At 41.1% G+C, this 19,224-nt stretch overlaps 1 protein-coding gene across 1 annotated transcript in view; it reads right to left on the bottom strand.

The window, feature by feature from the left end:
* Positions 1–16,276, bottom strand: part of DENND2C (DENN domain containing 2C) — a 78,710-nt gene extending 62,434 nt beyond the window's left edge. The window contains exon 1 of the mRNA XM_042465757.1: positions 16,219–16,276. The gene's annotated coding sequence lies outside the window, so the exon portion shown is untranslated. The remainder of the gene's footprint in view (positions 1–16,218) is intronic.
* Between the last annotated feature and the right edge of the window lie 2,948 nt (positions 16,277–19,224).

Genomic DNA, 19,224 nt, shown 5'->3' with positions numbered 1-19,224 from the left:
AATAATAATGATAATAATAATAAATTTTATTTGTTAACCGCTTTTCCAAATGATCAAAGGATGGAGTCATGCTCTCCCTGAAAGGCAGCTTGGGGTGTGCTTCTGGATCTGTCATGCCAAATGACAACTCAGACAGATGTGATGGCCAGGAATGCCTACTATCAGCTTTGGCTATTATGCCAGCTATGCCCCCCTCCTAGAACTACAGGATCTAAAGATGGTAGTGAACACACAGGTAACCTCAGGGCTAGACATCTACAATGCAATCAACATTGGGCTACCTCTGTACTATGTTCAGAGACTTCAGTTAGTCCAAAACATGGCAGCCAGACTGGTTACTGGTACATCTATATATTATACTATTATTAAAATCACTCCACTGGCTGTCAATTTGTTTCCAGGCAAAATACAAAGTGTTGGCTATTACCTTTAAAGCCCTACATGGTTTGAGTCTAGATTACCTACAGGATCATCTTTCCCCATATAATCTGCTCCATATACTCAGGTCCTCTGGGGACAATTACTTCAATCAGCCAGGACTAGGCTGGCAAGTGTCACTCAGAAGACTTTTTCTTTAGCTACCCCCAGACTATGGAATAACCTGCCAGAAGAGATTTGACAGCTGGATAGACTATCTGAATTTAACATAGTGCTAAAAACCAGTCTCTTCCAGTAGGCCCCTTTTAAATGGCAAGTTTTAAACTATGAACAGTGTTTAGTATGTATTTGTTTTATATGTTCTTTTAACAGTTATAGATTTCTAACTGGTGTTAATGTGTTTTAACTAATATTATTTATCTAATCTGTTGATATATATTTAATTTATTGTTGTTTCCCATCTAAATCCACAGAGACAGGTGAGTAAGAAATAATAATAATAATAATAATAATAATAATAATAATAATAGAATTAGTTTCCAAACCTAACACACTAAACTCTACAGTACTAATTAAAGAGAATTCAGATCACTTAAAAGCTGTCAAAATATGCATACGGTGCCTTTTCTTATTCTCATTCACAAAAAGTATGCCAAAAAGGTAGATTTTTCCCACTCTGCCAATAGAGCATTTAAAAAGCAAGAAGTAAAGGTTCTCAGGGAAATAATTATAAGTCTGTTCAAGGGTTAATTCAGCCACCAAAAAGTGGATATATTATGCTTTCCACAAATGTAGTGTAAAGAAAAAAGAAGGTTAAGTACATTAAGGGTTCATTAATCTATGCCAACTGATCTTGAGAATGCACACAAATAACATAAGTGGAAATTTCAATACCATTCCAGGACTTCCTTATAAGACAAGCCAACTAAAGACAATAAAATGGCTCAATGATGCCTCATCCTCGTGGGCGATCTTCCAGAAGGAATAAAAATTTAACTTCACCTAAAAATATCATTCACTGTTAGTAAATAGACAGCTCTTAAGAAACACCCTGTTTCACTTAACCCCAGCAAAGGTGTGGGCACAGGAAGAGTGACTCATCTAGGGCACTACATTGGGCTGGATCCGGTTTCGGCTCCAATCCTGTTGTTCCTCCCCCAGAACTCATCATCAGCCAGTACTACCCTTTTACTGTCAATATAGCAGAAATTCTTTGCCACCCGACCCAAAGCCAGGGATTTAGTGGATTAAATAGGCACAGGACCATCCCCCGTGGAATCATTCTAGAAGAAAATGCCACAGAACATTCCATGCAAGGAGCAAAGAAAAAGTATTGCTTTCACTTTTTTCTACTGCTCCGCTTCCTCTGAACAGGCCTAGTCTAGAAAAATGAAGCACCCAGTTTGTTCTGTGGAGATCAGCAAATGTAAGCACTTATTCTTCAGTTTCACTGATTTCAAAAGGTAGAAGCATGTAATTTTCCATGTCCTGCATCTAGTATTTTTTTTTACCATAGATGCCTGCTCTTTCACCAGCTGGTTGTTCCTTCCTCTATGTTGTCCACCAAATCAGTCAAAGTACTGTATTCCAAAATTCCAGTGTGCAGCCTGCTGAATTTTGTTAAATAAATTTAGCCTAAACATAACCTAAATTTACTTAAATAAATTTAGATGACACATTAGCAAGTTAATATGGTTCAGTACAACTCCCTAGTAGGTCTCCTAATGTGGGCATGCAGCAGGCTTGCTTTCAGGCCAAGAGAAATGAGAAACAAGTGGCATGGCTTTTTTCAGGCAACAGTACACACTTAATTTACTTTGTGCAGGACTTTGTGTGATTTTATTTGGGCAATCTGTAAATAAATTTAGCTAGAATAATTTTCATTTTATATTGCACATTGAGAATTATGTTTCACTGTGAGAGAAGGCAGAATGTTATGGCACAGAATTCTAGCTGCCCTACATCAGTAGTCCTCGTAGTGATTTGCATACTGGTGTCAGCTAGGCTGCATCCGCACTGCAGAAATAATCCAGTCTGATACCACTTTAACTACCATGGCTCAATGCTATGGAATTCTCAGAGTTGTAGTTTGTGAGAGAGCTCTGGTGCCAGAACAAACTACAAATCCCAGGATTCTATTGCACTGAGCCATGGTGGTGTCAGCCTAGATTATTTCTACAGTGCACATGCAATTGTAGGGACCCATTGGCTACTTGTATCATGTTTCCATAAAATTATGTGAATATGATAATACACTGGTGCCTCGGGTTACGAAATTAATTCGTTCCGCCATTCCTTTCGTAACCCGAAAATTTCGTAACCCGAAAAGGCTTTCCGTTAGCACTGGAAAGCCTATAGCTGCACTTTGCAGCATTTGAATTTCGCGCCGAAATGAATTTCGTAACCCGAAAAATATTTCGTAACCCGAAACAGTTTTTGCCAATCCAACTTTTTCGTATCCCAGAAATTTCGTAACCCGATCATTTCGTATCCCGAGGCACCAGTGTATGGCATAAACATGGTACACAATCGTGTGTGTTATGTTTTACCAGATCAGACAGCTATTTCATCCTCTATTTCCTGAAATATCCATTTAGGAACAGGCATACCTCCCTCTAGGGATAGGTACATGTTTCACAGATGTGTGGCGAGAACTGCTTTTCACTGCCCTCACTTTTCTACTAATATGTACATTGTAGGTACATTGTTCTGAGCCAAGGGTGGGGAACCTTTGGCCCTTCAGATATTTAGGAATTCAGCTATTGAGAGTTTTAGACAGTATATAGACAATCATAAGAAGGCTGTAGAAACTGTGATCCAAAACACCTGGAGAGCCAAAGATTCTCCACCTCTACTTTGGGCAAAATATGCACAAAGTAGTTTTGTAATTCCTACAAGGACTAGCCAATAAGCACTCTGGACAACCAGAAAGGAATATGGGACAGGAATGATGCTGTGGTTCTCAGAAAGGCCAACGAATTGGCACTCTGCAGCACAGCCAAGCTATCTGAAAACAGGAAGAATCAGCTGCTCCTGGCTTTGATTTTGTTCAGATATTTATAATTTTATCAAGAAAGATAGTGGTAGAATCTACCACAATCATATATCTGTATCTACAAGTGTTGTTGTTGTGAGTGGGTGCAATCACACTTGGATCCCTCTGTTGATCAACAAAATGTTTGGGCAACTGTGGTAGGACTGATGGGTCACATTTGGGGACTGAGTGCCACACTTTTTAAATTCCTCTTTAGAACTTTGCCAGATGTTACTTTCCTGAACACTGCATATTACTGCTAAGAAATGTGGTCCTTGCTTATCATCTCTCTCACACACAGTTTTTCTCCCTGTTCTGAAGCTCTCTACAAAGATCTGCAACATTAGCAGTAATATGCAGTGTTCAGGAAAGTAACATCTGGCAGAGTTCTGCACCTTGACAGGTATCTCATTAGAAAACAAAATGGCACACACAGGTGCAGCTGTAAGAACAAAAAGCAGGAACCAATTTCTCATCAGTCTTCACAGAATAGTTGTGAATGCAGTAGCAACTTCTACTTACTCTCTGTTAATACAAGCCTGGAGGAGGAATTTTCCAATTCCCTTGGTCTTGAACAAAAAGTTTTGAGAAATCAGCAGTTTGGATAACAGTCTTAATCAGGGGTAGGCAAACTTTTTAAGCCAGGGGCCGGGTTGCTGTCCATCAGACAACTGGGGGGCCGAAGCCAATAAATTAACAAATTGTCTATAGACAATTGCCCCCTTGCCCGCCGCTTGCCCCCCTTGCCCGCCACACGCGAGAGGCCAAAGGCTCCAGCGGCAATCGGCGGCAGGACCGGGCTGGGGCCGGTCCCAAGGCCTTGCCGGGCCGCATCCGGCCTGCGAGCCGCAGGTTGCCTACCCCTGAATGATCAGGAGAAGATACTACATGGTTGGCCTTCGTATGTCCTCTAAGGAATCAGAATACACAGACACACACACACACACACACACAATTCTGCTTACAAAGTAGATCATAAGTTCAGGAGCAGGAACTAGTCCTAACCTTTGCTTGTCTGGCTCTATTGCTGGAGTGACATCTGCATGCAGCTGCCATGGTGAAGGGCAGCACATCCTCAGCATGAAATTCCAACACATCCTCAGCCTGAGGTCAAAGTTTTGCACTCTTTGTTGAAACGCTATGTATTTCACAGGTAAACAAGGAACCCCAGTAGTGAAACAGTTAGTACAATTTCACACCAGTGGCCTGCTCCATATTTTCAAGCCTCAAAAGAATAGACCCAAACTGTGAGTAAAATCTGGGATAGTCAAGAAAATATATATATACTAGTTTCCATTTTCTATCCCCAGCAAATTGAGGAGTTGTACAATATACGTGCCACTTCTAGGATGGAGAAAGAACTACAGGAGCCCCTCTGTTTTTGCAGGGGTTCCATTACAGCCCCCCCCCCCCGTGAAAATGGAAAATTGATGGCATGCAAGTCCCACTGGCTTGAATGGCGCCATGTGCCGTAGGCACACACCCCATTTTGTCACCTTCAGTTTGCCACTCGCACATGGGCGAGGAATGCAGATTTGAAGTCTGCGAAAGTGGAGGGGCAACTGTAATTCAAAAACCAATTTCAAAGTACTGTATTCCTGAGAAGGAAATTTCTGATACATAAATTGATTTAAAAAATTCCGATCAAGAGTTTTAATATTACTCTCCAACTTTTTTGATTTGGAAGAGTCATTCCTGGTTAATCTTCTCATATCCCAATTTTTCAGATGATTTTTAAAATGTTTGTTTCTCTTTTCTTTTGATTTCCCCCCTTTTCCTCAGCTAACTTCAATTGCTGCGAATTGAGTTTAAAATACATAAATAGTTTGTGCTTAACTCAGAGGGAGGAATGAAGGGGCAGAAACTTGCCCTTTTCAATAGATTCAGGCAAAAGCAAACCACTGCAATCTTCCCTAGCTTGTATGTTGTTTGGCCACACATGGCTGGTTTTCATCTGTGAAATTTCCAAAGAACAAGGACGTCAGAAAACATACCGTATATACTTGTGTATAAGTTCAACCTCATGTATAAGTTGAGGTCAATTTTGGGGGCCAAAAATGTGGGTATTTATATGACCCGTGGATACGTCGAGGGTCTGACTTAAAGTGGCAGTCCAGCTGGGGAGAGGCTGCTGGCGAATGTATGCCCTTGCAAACCTCTCCCTAGCTAGGCTTTCTCCCGTAGATGCAGCCCAGCGAAGGAGAGGTCTCCAGGGTGAACGCTTGCCCTGGGAAGCCTGTCCCTCACTGAGCTTCTTCTGAGGAGGGAGCCCAGTGAAGGAGAGACTCCAGGGCAAACGTGCAACCTTCCCAGGCTCTCCCCAACTGGGCTGCCCATTGCAGAGGCAGCCCAGCTGTTGAGAAGCTTGGTGAAAGACTTATTGCCCCGTGCATAAGTCTACCCAGGATTCTGGAGACCATTTTGGGGCAAAAATTTCTCGACTTATAGTCGAGTATATACGGTAGATTTTCTGACAGGCAGCCAAGGATCTTAAACAAGGCCATTCTGTTATGGACCTCCTTGTAGAGGAAATCACCCGTCAACTTATGGTGACCCCATGAATTTAATGGAGTTTTGTCAGTTCCTTCCTCTGAAATATAGCATACCGCACCTGGTATTTACTTGAGGTCTCTCATCCAAGTACTAACCAGAACTGACCCTGTTTTGCTTCCAAAATCTGCCACGGTCTGGTGCCTTTAGAGTACAGTGGGCCCTTTCCTTACACGGTGGATCCGTTCCGGATTCCCCCCCGCGTAAGGCGAATTCCGCCTGTGCTCAAGCCCCATTTATTTGAATGGGGCTCATGCGCAGTGGCGCGGGAGCATGTGGGGCGCCATGGGTGCGTGTCCCATTCATTTGAATGGGACACGCCACCCCTTGCACCCCACATGCTCCCCGCACTGTATTTAGGTATTTAGTATAACACGGGCGCACTGTATTTAAGCCTTCTAGCTCTACTAGGCAGAAAGGTAATTCCTTGCTGCTCTGCATTGTGATCTGGGTAGGGATATATTGCCAAGCCTACTAGCTAACACCCTTTCCCTCTTGTCAAGAGGCCAGGGCAGATTCAGGCTAAAGCACTGGCAAAGATCCCAGAGATTCACAACCAACATAAACCAGTTGAAAGGAAGGAGTAAAATGGGGAAATAATCTCATGCAGTTTATAGATAGATAGATAGATAGATAGATAGATAGATAGATAGATAGATAGATAGATATCTTCCAGTAAGGCTTATAGAACTTATGGAACTCTCAAAGTGTGTCTCACATTCACATTCTAGACTTCTATATGACTATATACAATAATTTGTAGGAAAGTGTTTGTTCAAGAAGTAGAAAGTACATGTACAATTTTTAATTTTTTAAAAAAGTAATCATACACTGGTTCATGCTAATGCCACCTGTGAGCTCATCTTTGACAGGGCATTTCTTAATAGGTTACCAGAACAGGACAGCTGTACCAACAAGAACAGCTACAGAGCAAAAGGGATTCAGTCAGGCTTTAGTCATCAATCTCACTAGCAGATGTAATACTGTAGTAACTTTCACCTCACAAGAAATAAGAAAATATCAAACCATATTCCCTCTGTGGTAGGAGACCACCTCTTGACCAAACAAAAATAAGAAAACAGATGCAAACTAGGAGGAAGGAGACGATATATTCAATTATGATTTGAGAGAGAATTTTAATAAAATGATGTATAGATGGTATTTCATCACAGACAGATGGTCAAAAATGTTTAGGAATAATTCAAGTAGTTGGTGAAAATGTAAACAGAAGGTTGGGACTTTTTTTTCACATGTGGTAGACTTGCGATGAAATGCAGAAGTCCCGGACTGCGGTTCACAAAAGATTGTAGGACATTTATAAAATAAAAATACAGTTGAAGCCTGAGATTTTTTTACTTGGAATATTGAATGAGCAATTGGACAAGAATCATGGGAAGACTTTACAATATACCATTAGTGCTCAGTAATTGTAAATTCCTGCTCAGAGATGGAAAGAAGCCACTGTAACATCACAAGAAGACTAGATGATGAAGATTGCAGAACTTGATGAGATGGACAACCTGATGATTCTGATTAAGGAAAATCTTTGATGAATTTTAAGAAGATTTGGAGCTATTTATGTTTTCTGAATTAACATTGGGGACATATGTCAATGTTACGATTTGTTAAATGAATTCATTTGTTTATTAATTAGTAGTAAAATATATATTATGATTTTAAGGAAGTATAACAAAAAGAGTGATATAATCATCAGTTAATGATGCCAGTTCTGATAATCGGAACATCTGAAGGTTGGCAGTTTGAGGCCCAAGTGCTGCATGATGGGGTGAGCTTCTGTCACTAGTCCCAGCTTCTCCCAATCTAGCAGTTCGAAAGTATGCAAATGCAAGTAGATAAATACTGTAGGTACCACTTGGATGGGAAGGTAACAACACTCAGTGCGGTCATGCTGGCCACATGATCCCTCAGACAACGTTGGCTCTTCGGCTTAGTAACAGAGATGCTCACTGCCCCTTACCATCAGTTACGACTAGACATTCATGTCAGGGGACTACCTTTACCTTTCTAATAAAAAGAAAGTCAGTAGTTTTAGGTTTAGTTTAGTTTATTATTGTTTGTTTGTATTGTTTGTACGTGTTTTGTATTGTATTGTAGATTTAAATATAACAGTACAGAAAATGTGTTTGTTTTTGTGTTTTTTAGTAAAAATGATTTAGAAAAACAAAATTAGAACAAATTATAAATTGTTTGTCCTCCAATACTCTTATTTTTACATGTATTTTATTTTTATTTGTTCCTACTTTTTAAGAAGGCAGTGACTGTGTGGAGATGAAGAGAAAGGCAGGGTATAAATCCAATAAATAAGTAATAATAAATAAAAATCTGAGAAGGATTTCTGTCATGACTGATGAAATATTTTCACCATTCCTGGAAAGAAAAATGACTTGAAAATAAAAAACAAACATTATACATAACAGTGTAACCCAAGAGATTGAGGGAAAATAAGTCTTGTCTAAGCCTTTCGTAAGTGCCTTTAATAAACTCTTTTCATTCATTTTGATAAACCAATCAAACAAACACAGAGAATCCTAACCATAAATTATCAAGCTCAGAACTCGAGAGAGCAGTGAGTCTGGGCTATATTGATGTCACATCACCTCAGCCAATGGAAAGTTGGCTATACTGTACTGAAGATGTTTGAATTTCAAAAAGGATTTCAGAGTAAAACAAACTGCAACACAAATAGTATTTAGAGAGGCCTTGTAGCCCTTTTGAGACTAATATCTGAAAGAAAGCAGCTGGCAGCATGAGCTTTTGGAAATGCATCTGCGGAAGTAGACTTAAGTCTACGAAAGCTCATGCTGCCAACTTCTTTCAATTAATCTCAAAGGTGCTACAAGATCTTTCTACATACTGATTCTACAGACTAACATGGCTATATATTTGAATTCTGCAACACTCACATAACAGAAGCAGCATACTGCTGAAGCTATAATCAAAGAGAAATTATGAAGGGCTGTAGAAAGACAAAGAGATCCAATTCACACAGTCAAGATATATACTTACATGCCAAGGCATGTGTGAACTTTAGGCACCCATAGAATACTGCTTCACTTCTTCTTTTACACAAGCAAGCAAGGCAGCAAGTAACTGCACTTAACTACATCTTCCCATCATTTGTACACTAATAACTGCAATATGGTTAATGCCTTATGCTAGTGCCTATCTTGGTTTATCAAGCTGAGACAACCTGAAATCAACCTTCCCATGCCCTCTTCTTCTCTGAAACAGTCACAAGGATAAAGGTTGCAGAGTTCTGCTTCCATTGTAAAATAAGTAGTTTAGAATAATGGCCAGTCAATGGGAAACCCCCTCTGAACAAATCTTACCAAGAAAACCCTATGATAGGGTTGCTTTAGGACCACAAATCAAAAACAACTTGAAGGCACACAGCAACAAGAACAACAACAACAACTTTTATTGCCTATTTAGTTACTTATACTTAACTAATTAACCTCTCCTGGCCCAACCCTGCCAGAAACATCATTCACCTATGCTCCAGTCACCAGAAGAATTATGCAACTGATTCTGGGTAAAGTAGGTTGGCAAGGGAGTTACAACAGTGGCAACAGTGGCACAATTGTGACTATGTAGGGATCATGAATACGGAACAGTTCCCTAGATTTACTCAGGTGAGTAACAGTTCCATCATTTGAGGGGGCTGAACCAGGAGAGGTTACCAGGGGCAAAACAGATTGGCTCTAAACAGGGGCTTCCTGGCGGCTTGGGGGCATGGTGTTTAGATGCTGCCTGTCCCCAAGACACCTGGCTGACCAGACATGGGCCGGCTTCCGGGTGCTCTGGTGGTGTGGCGTTTACACACCGCATGCTGCAGGAGCACTGTAAAGCCGCAACAGGGCAGGAAAGGCCGGCTTTTTGCTGGGGCAAAAAGAAGTGGCAATTTGCTGAAGGCATGCTAGCAAAAAAGCGTACTGGGATCACAGCATGCCACTGCCGCAGCCCCAATCTGGCTTTCTCAGGGGAGACTTCAAGACACTCTTTCCGGGTGGTCTGTTTCACCCCTTAGTTAAGTATACTTAATTTACCAGATGACCGCACTACAGTCTTACAACGCTGCTATTCCACTTTAATTGCTCTGGCTGCCTCCTGTTGCATTCCTGGATTTGAATTTTATGGAGGGGTATTTAGAACTCTCAGCCAGAGAGCTCTTAAGTCTCACTAAACTACAAACCTCAGAATGCAACAGGAGGCAGCCAGAGCAGTAAAAGTGGAATAACAGCACTATAAGATGGTAGTGTGGTAATCTGGTAAGTAGCTGATGTATAATACAGTTGGCCCTCCACATCTGCAGCCTTGACTTTTGCAGATTTGATTATTTGTGGTTTTGATTAATATGTTCCCCCTAGGAATCTCTAGGTCCTACAGTGCAGCTCTGCCAGAAGTTGACTACAGAGTTGTTCTGGAGAACCTAGATGTTCCTAGAGAAAACACTTCTCTAGGTCCTCCAGCATGATTCTATGATCAACTTCTGGCAGTTGCACTGGAAGACCTGGACATTTATAGAGAGGAGTTTTTCCACGTTCATGGGGGTCCTTCACCTCTAACCTCAGCAAATGTGGAGGGACCACTGTACCGGCCATTGTTTTTAGAACAGTTCAGCATTTTAACTGTGGTTTGTTGAAACAAGCTAAGTGTATAATGTATGGTTTGTAATTGACATTTCAATCAAGCATGCGTTAAAATCAACAACAGTCTACCAAAAATTCAAGTGGCCATCAGATTGAGACAGAATATACAAAGGCTTATACAAGATAAAAGATCTTTTAAGACACAACATGACTGCTCCCTGTTTTCTTAGTCTCTCAGATTTAAACAACCAAAAATGGAAAGGAAAGCCTCTAAACTTCACCCCTCACTATAGACAGAGGAGGAACAAAAGTAGGCAAAACCAGTAGGGAGGCTAAATTCATTTCCATCAGGATAGCTACGGTTTAGTGTGCTGTGCAAACACAATAAAAATGAGTCGGATCGGAGCTGTTAGACAAAAAGGTTTAGACACGGACCTGGAAAAGCACATTCAAATATTTGCCGTTCTTATCAACTCACTGGGTAATTTAATTTGTGCAGAAACACATCCAGATAGTTCATAAAATAGCAGAATCTTGCAAAAGTTATTATCTTTCAGTCGTAGTTTCCAAATACAGATGGGACTACAATATTAATATTTCAGTGAAAACATAGGATAACCTTTTTGTTCATTTACAACTTGTTCCATCACGTGTATACAGAAATCAGTAGCATGCATTTCCTTAAAACAATTTACTTACAACACCCTTCATACCGTATTTTGTTTTACAAGCTTATGCTGAAAGCCGTGCAACGAGAAATGAATGGCGCGTGCACCGCGCTGCACATCATGCACGAGCCCCATTCTATCCAATGGGACTCGAGCATACACACTATTTGCCTTACACAAGGGCGCACTGTAGTGTATAACACAGGGAATTTGTGCATTATAGAACAACTAGCAATAGCAGCTAGCAGCTTCATTTATATACTGCTTCAAACTACCTAAGCAGTCTCTAAGCGGGTTACAACTGAAAGCTAATTGCCCCCAACAAGCTGGGTACTCATTTTAGTGACTTTGGAAGGATGCCAGACAGAGTCAACCCTGGAGCCCCTTGGCTGAGACTGAACTCACAACCTTGTGGTTTGTGAATGAGTGGCTGCAGTATTGGCATTTAATCACTTGCACCACCAGGGCTGCTTACACAAACTACACAAACACAAGAACAATGTAAGATTAGATAAAACAGAATAAAAGTTAATATACTTAAAAGGTGTAAAATCTTTCAAAATCTATGGGTAAATAAACATATTTTTGGCTTGATGAATGGCAGGTTCACCTCAGGGTTACTATAAGTCAGAAATGACCTGAAGACACATAGTGTGCCCCCTCAAATGAATAACAGCAGTATTGGCATCAAGTTAATCTCTTTAAAGAGGGCATTTCGTAAACTTGGTAGCCACTTCTGAGAAAGACCTCTTGTTGTAGATGATCTTCATACCTTTGACAGACATGGAAAAAAGCCTTGGCACAAGAACAGGCAGGCAGGAATACTTACTCACTCCCAAGCAAATGTGTGCATGACCTCAATCAAAATGATAAAGCCTATTTAGTTATTGACCCTGAGATATCTGCTAATCTTCACTCGCCCTAAAAAGGGGGAGACAGCATCCATAACAGAAGGCAAGGAGAATTGTTTTTTCAGAAAATTCTACAATATGGAAGCATTTGATGGCAGAAACATTCATAACTTTTTCTTGGAAAAAGCCAACAAGATCAAGAAAAGCCTCAGTGCTTTGTATGTTATTTCAGCATTCCTCATATGACACAACAGTAGGTCTTAATCCTGTAAAAGCAGTACTTGTTTACACATTTTATATTCACTTGAAGAGAGGTGGATAACAAATGCATTGGTATCTACTGGTAGCTCTGTGGGTGATTTGCAGGCACTCAGCCAAGATTTCTGACTCCCTAAGGGATTCCTGCAAGGACAGGAAGTTAGATTAAATGGTCCATGGGATCCCTTCCAGTTCTGTGTGTCCACTGACACTTTAACAACTAATAAATGTGTTGTGGCTTAACATCATAATGAACTTGTTAGTCTGTAAGGTACCACAAGATTCTTTGTTTTGCCTTGCAGCAAAACAATGGCAATAACAAAATGACTCCCCACCCACCACCCACCCTGCAGCAAATTATGCCATATAATTTCTACATTGTAAGTGTGTGTGTGTGTGTGTGTGTGTATGTGTGTGTGTGTGTGTGTGTGTGTATATATATATATATATATATATATATATATATATTGAATACTGCACATTATACTACAATGAAAACATCTGGAAGAGAAGAAACAGGAGTGGAGTTTTGTTTGGAGGGATTTTGAGAACTAATGAACTCAAAGTAAACTCCTGGGCCCAGGAAGGCTAAGTAAATAGATTTTGCATCGGGAAAAACATAGCAGATTTCAACAAACAAACAAACAAACCAAAGCCTAAAGTGTGATCATTCCTGCATTTTGGTTTAAAACTTGCAGCCTGGATAGAGCCTAGGACCACAGATCATCAGGCTGAAGATTCTGGCAACTCAAAATAAATCTAGTCCCTTCTGATCCTCAACCAGGCTGTTGTGGCTTCATTCAAAAGTCCTTATCCAACATTTTCCCTTTGTTTCTCCATTAGGAAAAGAGCTATTGTCATTCTCTCCTAAATATATTAAAAGGTCACAGGACACCATTACTCCATTTCCTGGTTTTGCTGTGAAATTACTTCAAAACACAGTTGAGGGGGAAGGGGAGCCTCCATTTAGACACGTTGACACTTCTCCAGCTTTTGAATTTACAGCACAGATGTCAGACCAGAGAGAACTGGCCTTACCTTCACCCAGAAAGCTGCCACCACCTTTCAATCCAAGTTGAAAACTACTCCCCAGAGAACACTGGCATTTGTATTTCTGGTAGTACTTTGGAGAATTTGAGTGATTCCACTCTCCAGTCTAAACGTTTGTATATTAAGGCTCCGTCACCATGAAAATCCATGAAGACATAGCCAAACGTAGAGTCCTAAAATACTGGTGAATTAGGGTTCAGTATCAACAGAGAATTCTTTGGTAACCTCAGAAAATGAAAACAAGCAATAGACAAATAGTGGGAAATTGTGTAATAACAGTGGTAGGGAAAACACTGTGCACAGTTACAACTTTTACTTCTCAGGTCTACATCAGAAGTATAGTGGGCCCTTGCTATCCACTAGGTTTTGGTTCCAAGACCCACAGGATAGCAAAATCCATAGATGATGTCCCTTACATAAAACAGCAAAATCAAGATTTGCTGTTTGGAACTTATACTTTTTGGAGATATTTTCAAGCCATGGATGCTTGAATCCGTGTACAAAGAATCCGTGGATATGGAGGGCTGACTATATAACCATCCATCCTATAGTGATATCTTATATTGGGCCAACCAAAAGGAGCAAAATACATCACACTAGCTTTCAAAGCTGCATTGGGTTCTTCATTAGGAAAAAGTCAGATGGTAAAAAGCATGCAGAGAAAAGAATGTGATGTACTCAGTGAAGTACAAATGCCAGTTCACAGCATCTACAGTGCAGGTACTGATGATAGAGAGAGAGAAATAAACATTTACTATAGAGAAAACTGGTACCTGTTTCATTTAACCTGTTCCCTACACAGACACACCTCAGAGTTTTACAGCTGTCCCTTACAGACTTGTGAATGTATGTAGGATCAGCATGGCCCCCATACAGACACACGTGAACTACTGGGTTCAACAAATGCACATAGCCCACAAAATTTGACCTGATTTTTTGGGACAGCCAGTAGACTTAAGCAACAACATACCAACACCCAGGGTGACCAGAAAGGAGGACATTCAAGAAAAAGGTAGGACATGACCAAATAAAAAGCAAAGAAACCCAACACTCACATAAACATAAATTCATGCTTCTTAGTCCTGCTCAAAATGGAGAACATCTGGGAATTCCTCCTGGACAGAAGGATGAAATGGAGGACGTGTCCTGGAAAAGGAGGACCTCTGGTGATCCTGCCAACACCAGATCTGGAGGTATGAATCAATAATGTAATGGTCCCTTCACATTTGCTGGGATTATGGGTAAAGGACCCATGTGAACATGGGGAAAATGCAGATTAAAAAAACACTATTCTTTTTACCTGAAAGACTACCTCTCTAGGAATCTCCAGGTCCTCCAGTCCAGATGTGTCAACATCTGCCAGAGGTTGATCACAGAATCATGCTGGAGGACCTACAAATGCCTAGAGAAGTTTTTCCCCCTCTAGGAACATCTATGTTCTCCAGAACAACTCTATAGTCAAGTTCCAGAAGAGTTGCACCGAGGTCCCAGTGATTCCTAGAGAGAACATATTAAGTAAAACCACAAATAACTGGGATAAGATGGACATATAATAACTCAAGGATACTGGAATTTCTCATTACACAATATTACTGTGTTGTTTTTATCCTTTTGTTGTTGTGCTGACTAATTGTTTAAGCTTGCATAGTCAGTGAGATGCGATGAAGTTCAATATCCAAAATGGGATAGATAGATAAATAAATTTGATGTAAAGAGATATAATTAATGGAGGTACAAGGAGCAACAAAGATACTGTATTACAGTTAAGAGAAAACGGGGAAGAAGTAGTACTATGAGAGATCGTTGATGATGTGTTTTATGTTTTCAATGGAAGAATACTTGGATACTATGAGTAGTTGTGTGTCTTGAAGGATGTAGCCTGGGGTTTTCTTAGCATCTTTCTTCAGAGAGGGTTTGCCATTGCCACCCTCTGAGGCTGAGACAGTGTGACACACCAGGGTCTCCCAGTGGGCTTCCATAGCCATGCCAGGATTCGAACCCTGGTCTTCAGAGCCCTAGTCCAACACTCAAACCATCTCTCCTTAAATCAGGCTTCCTACTAGGTCCTTAAATCAGGCCCTATAGATTGAACTCAGTCCAGAGGAGTCTCTCTCAGGGTGACCTCACCGCCAAGGAGGACAAGGCACCCCCAAATGGAGGGCCTTCGAGTAAAATGGAGGACATGACCAAAATAAGCTCAAAACACTATCTATCTATCTATATATATATATAATCCATGCTTCTTAGTCAGGCTCATTTGGGAATTCCCCTTGTACAGAAGATTGCATGGAGGACGTGTCCTGGAAAAGGAGGACCTCTGGTCAACCTGTCCTTGGTCCTTCTCATAATGGAGGACCATTTGGGAATTCCTCCTGGGCAGCAGGTTCAAACGGAGGACATGTCTTTTTTAAAAAAGAGGACGCCCCTGGTCACTCTGTCCTTAGTCAAGCTCAAAATGGAGGACACTTTTGAATTCTTCCTGGACAGATGGTTCAAATGGAGGACGCGCCCTGGAAAAGGAGGACGTGCGGTCGTCCTGTTAGTCCTGCTCGAAATGGAGGCGGACACTTTGAGAAACCCTCCCGGACAGAAGGCAGACATGGAAGGCGCGTCCGGGAAAAGGAGGACGCCCCTGATCGCCTTATCCTTGGTCCTGCTGACAATGAGGGACGCCTTGGAACCCCTCCTGGGCAGAAAGCAGAGATGGAGAGCGCGTCCGGGAAAATGAGGACGCGACTCAGCCCAGGAAGAAGAAGCATGGAGCCCCCCCAGCCTCCCTCCCCTCAGAAGCAGTAGGCCTTTCTCTCCCCCAGACTCACCGTCTGCCAGGGCAAGGCGATGGCGGAGGAGGCCCCTTCCAGCTCCTCTCCCTCCGCTTCCCAAACACAGACTGAAGCCACCGCTCTCGGAGTTGACACTTTTGGGCAGCGCCCTCATTGGCCAGCGCCCCCGTCACTCCGGCGCCAAGCTCCGCCCCCGTCCCCGCCCCTTCGTGGAATCACAGAGTTCTCTGGAGCTGGAAGAGCCTCAAGGGTTCCCCTGCCATGCAGGAACTCCCAGTCAAAGCACCCCAACAGCCTCTGCTTAAAGACCTCTCCACTGTCCAACAGCCCTTACTCTCAGGAAGTTCCTCCTAATGTTCAGGTGGAATCTCTTTTCCTGGAGCTTGCATCCAGTGCTCTGGGTCCTAGTCTCTGGAGCAGCAGAAAACAAGCTTGCTCCCTCTTCAATATGACATCCCTTCAAGTATTTAAAGAGGGCTATCATATCACCTCTTAACCTTCTCTTCTCCAGGGCAGTGGTCCCCAAACTGCTCTTTAAGGGATTTTGGACTTCATCTCCCAGAATCCCAGACTATTGGGCAACATAGCTGAGGCTTCTGGGAGTTGCAGTCCAAAATTTCTTTTTTTGTTGTTTGGATGAGCTTTATTTATATAATTTCTTCCAGTTGTGTGTATGTTTGTGTATTCAAATTACATCTTGCAGTCTTGTACATATTTTTCCATTTGCTTTCTTGTTTCTTCCTTGACATATAGTATTTTTCTGTACACCATGATTTTTAACAATATATTTTGCTCAGTCCTGTATGCAACTTTAAGTAATACCCCTCTCCTCCTTTATTTCACTTTAATATTTATTTCATCTGATCTTATCCAGAGCAAAGTTCTTTTACTATTCTTAATTTTTTTCCTTTTCCCTTCTATTATTTTATCTCCATAATTCTGTGCATATTTTGAAATATTTTTAATGTCTATACCCCACATTGAATTATTAACTCTTTAGCTTGAATATTATTTACATTGTTGATTTGATATTTTGTTACAGTATATATAGTCCTGGCAAGGTCTTCATTACATTAATTCAGACATAAGGCCAGAGGGACATGGCACTTTGCAATAAGTAAGTGGGGTTTGCATTGCAGTTTGGGCACTCCACCTCTAAAAGGTTCACCATCACGGAGTTATATTATAGAAAAAGTAATTACTTTACATTGTAGTCATTGCCTTCATTTTACAATGTTTCTGTTTTATGGAAGTCCAAAATTTCTTAAAGGGCACGGTTTGGGGACCACTGAGCCAGAGTGTGTCCAAAGGAGGGCGGCCAAAATGGTGAAGGGTCCGGAAACCATGCCCTATGAGGAATGACTCAGTGGACGTTATCAGACAAGGGAAATTAGAAGTATAATCCAATGGCAATCCGAACACAATCACGGGGTTTAATGTTATTGCGTGATAGACCACCACACGCAATTTTGGGCAATGGGAGGTCAGTCCGAACACAATCATGGGGTTTCACGTTATTGCGTGAGAGATGATCACACACACTTTCAGGCAATGGCAAGCTATTTTCAGACAATGGAAAGTCATTTCGTGAATGAGTTCTGGCCGCACTTTCTTTTCATTTGAAATTAAGAAAAATTCCTCCCATGTGATAAACTCCCCTGCCCTATGAGGAAAGACTCAGAGAGCTGGGGATGTTTAGCCTGGAGAAAAGAAGGTTAAGAAGTTTAAATACTTGAAGGGATGTCATATTGAGCAGGGAGCAAGCTTGTTTTCTGCTGCTCCAGAGACTAGGATCCGGAGCAATGGATGCAAGCTGCAGGAAAAGAAATTCCACCTCAACATTAGGAAGAACTTCCTGACAGTAAGGGCTGTTCGACAGTGGAACAAACTCCCTCGGAATGTAGTGGAGTCTCCTTCCTTAAAGATCTTCAAACAGAGGCTGGATGGACATCTGTCAGAAGTGCTTTAAGACTGAGTTTCTGCATGGCAGAGTGGTGGACTGGATGGCCTTCTTCCAACTCATATGAGTTTATCACACTAGGGCTAATTTCAGCATTAAAGAGAGATTAAAGCGCATTTAAAGCATCCTGCAAATAAAGCGAAAATGGCAAGTTATTTCACGAATGATTATCACATGCAATTGCACAAATAAAGAGATATTGGAAATGCATTGTGGTTGAAATCCCGAAAGTAAAAAGGTGCTGAATATCTCTGCTCACACCACTCAAATGAAGATGGAGTCGACGATGTAAATGCATTTGGAACACATGTAAGGCATGCAGAGTTTTACCCCGGGTCTATTCGGGTCTATTTGCATCGGTTATTCACACTGCTAACGGTGCAAATCTTTTTTTAAAATTTGGGGGGAAATCCTATATCATTTATCCTGGATTAAGTGGGATATTTGACATCCAAATTTAATCGGATGCATTCGGGATGCATGTGAACAACAGATGCAAATCTTTTTTTAAAACTTGGGAAAACCTCCAATATCAATTATTCTGTATTAAGTGGGATTTTTATGCTGGATTAAGTGCACCTTAATCAGATGCATTCGGGATGCATTTGAACAATGGAGATTCATCCTGGATTATTTTCACCATCTGGATAAACCCTTGGCTTCCAGGAAAAGTTCAGGCTTCATCTGTTCAAGGACTCATTTGTTTGTCTTTTGGGCAGTCCATCTGAACCAAATCTCATTTGAATTGATTTTCTTTCTTTCTGCTTTCTTCACTGTCCAGTTCTCACATCCATAAACGGTGATGGAGAATACAATGACTTGGACAATTCTAATTTAGTTGTAGTTGTATATTTTTACACTTTAGGATCTTGTCTAGTCTTTCATAGCTGCCCCCATTCCTACTTGGGTAATGATAGAAACAAACACACACAAATTCATGCCATGGGATTCGACTATGGATTAAATCTACAGTATTACAAATACTGGAGTATAAGTATTGTGACACCTTAGTGTTACTTATTTAATTAACAATATGTCTGGGACCGTAAAATATTATGATGTTACCTTATCATAAAGAACAT

Source organism: Sceloporus undulatus, chromosome 4 (assembly GCF_019175285.1).
Source record: "Sceloporus undulatus isolate JIND9_A2432 ecotype Alabama chromosome 4, SceUnd_v1.1, whole genome shotgun sequence".
Lineage (NCBI taxonomy): Eukaryota > Metazoa > Chordata > Lepidosauria > Squamata > Phrynosomatidae > Sceloporus > Sceloporus undulatus.
Note: the sequence above shows the minus strand (reverse complement) of the source record. Positions and strands in the feature narration are given on the sequence as shown.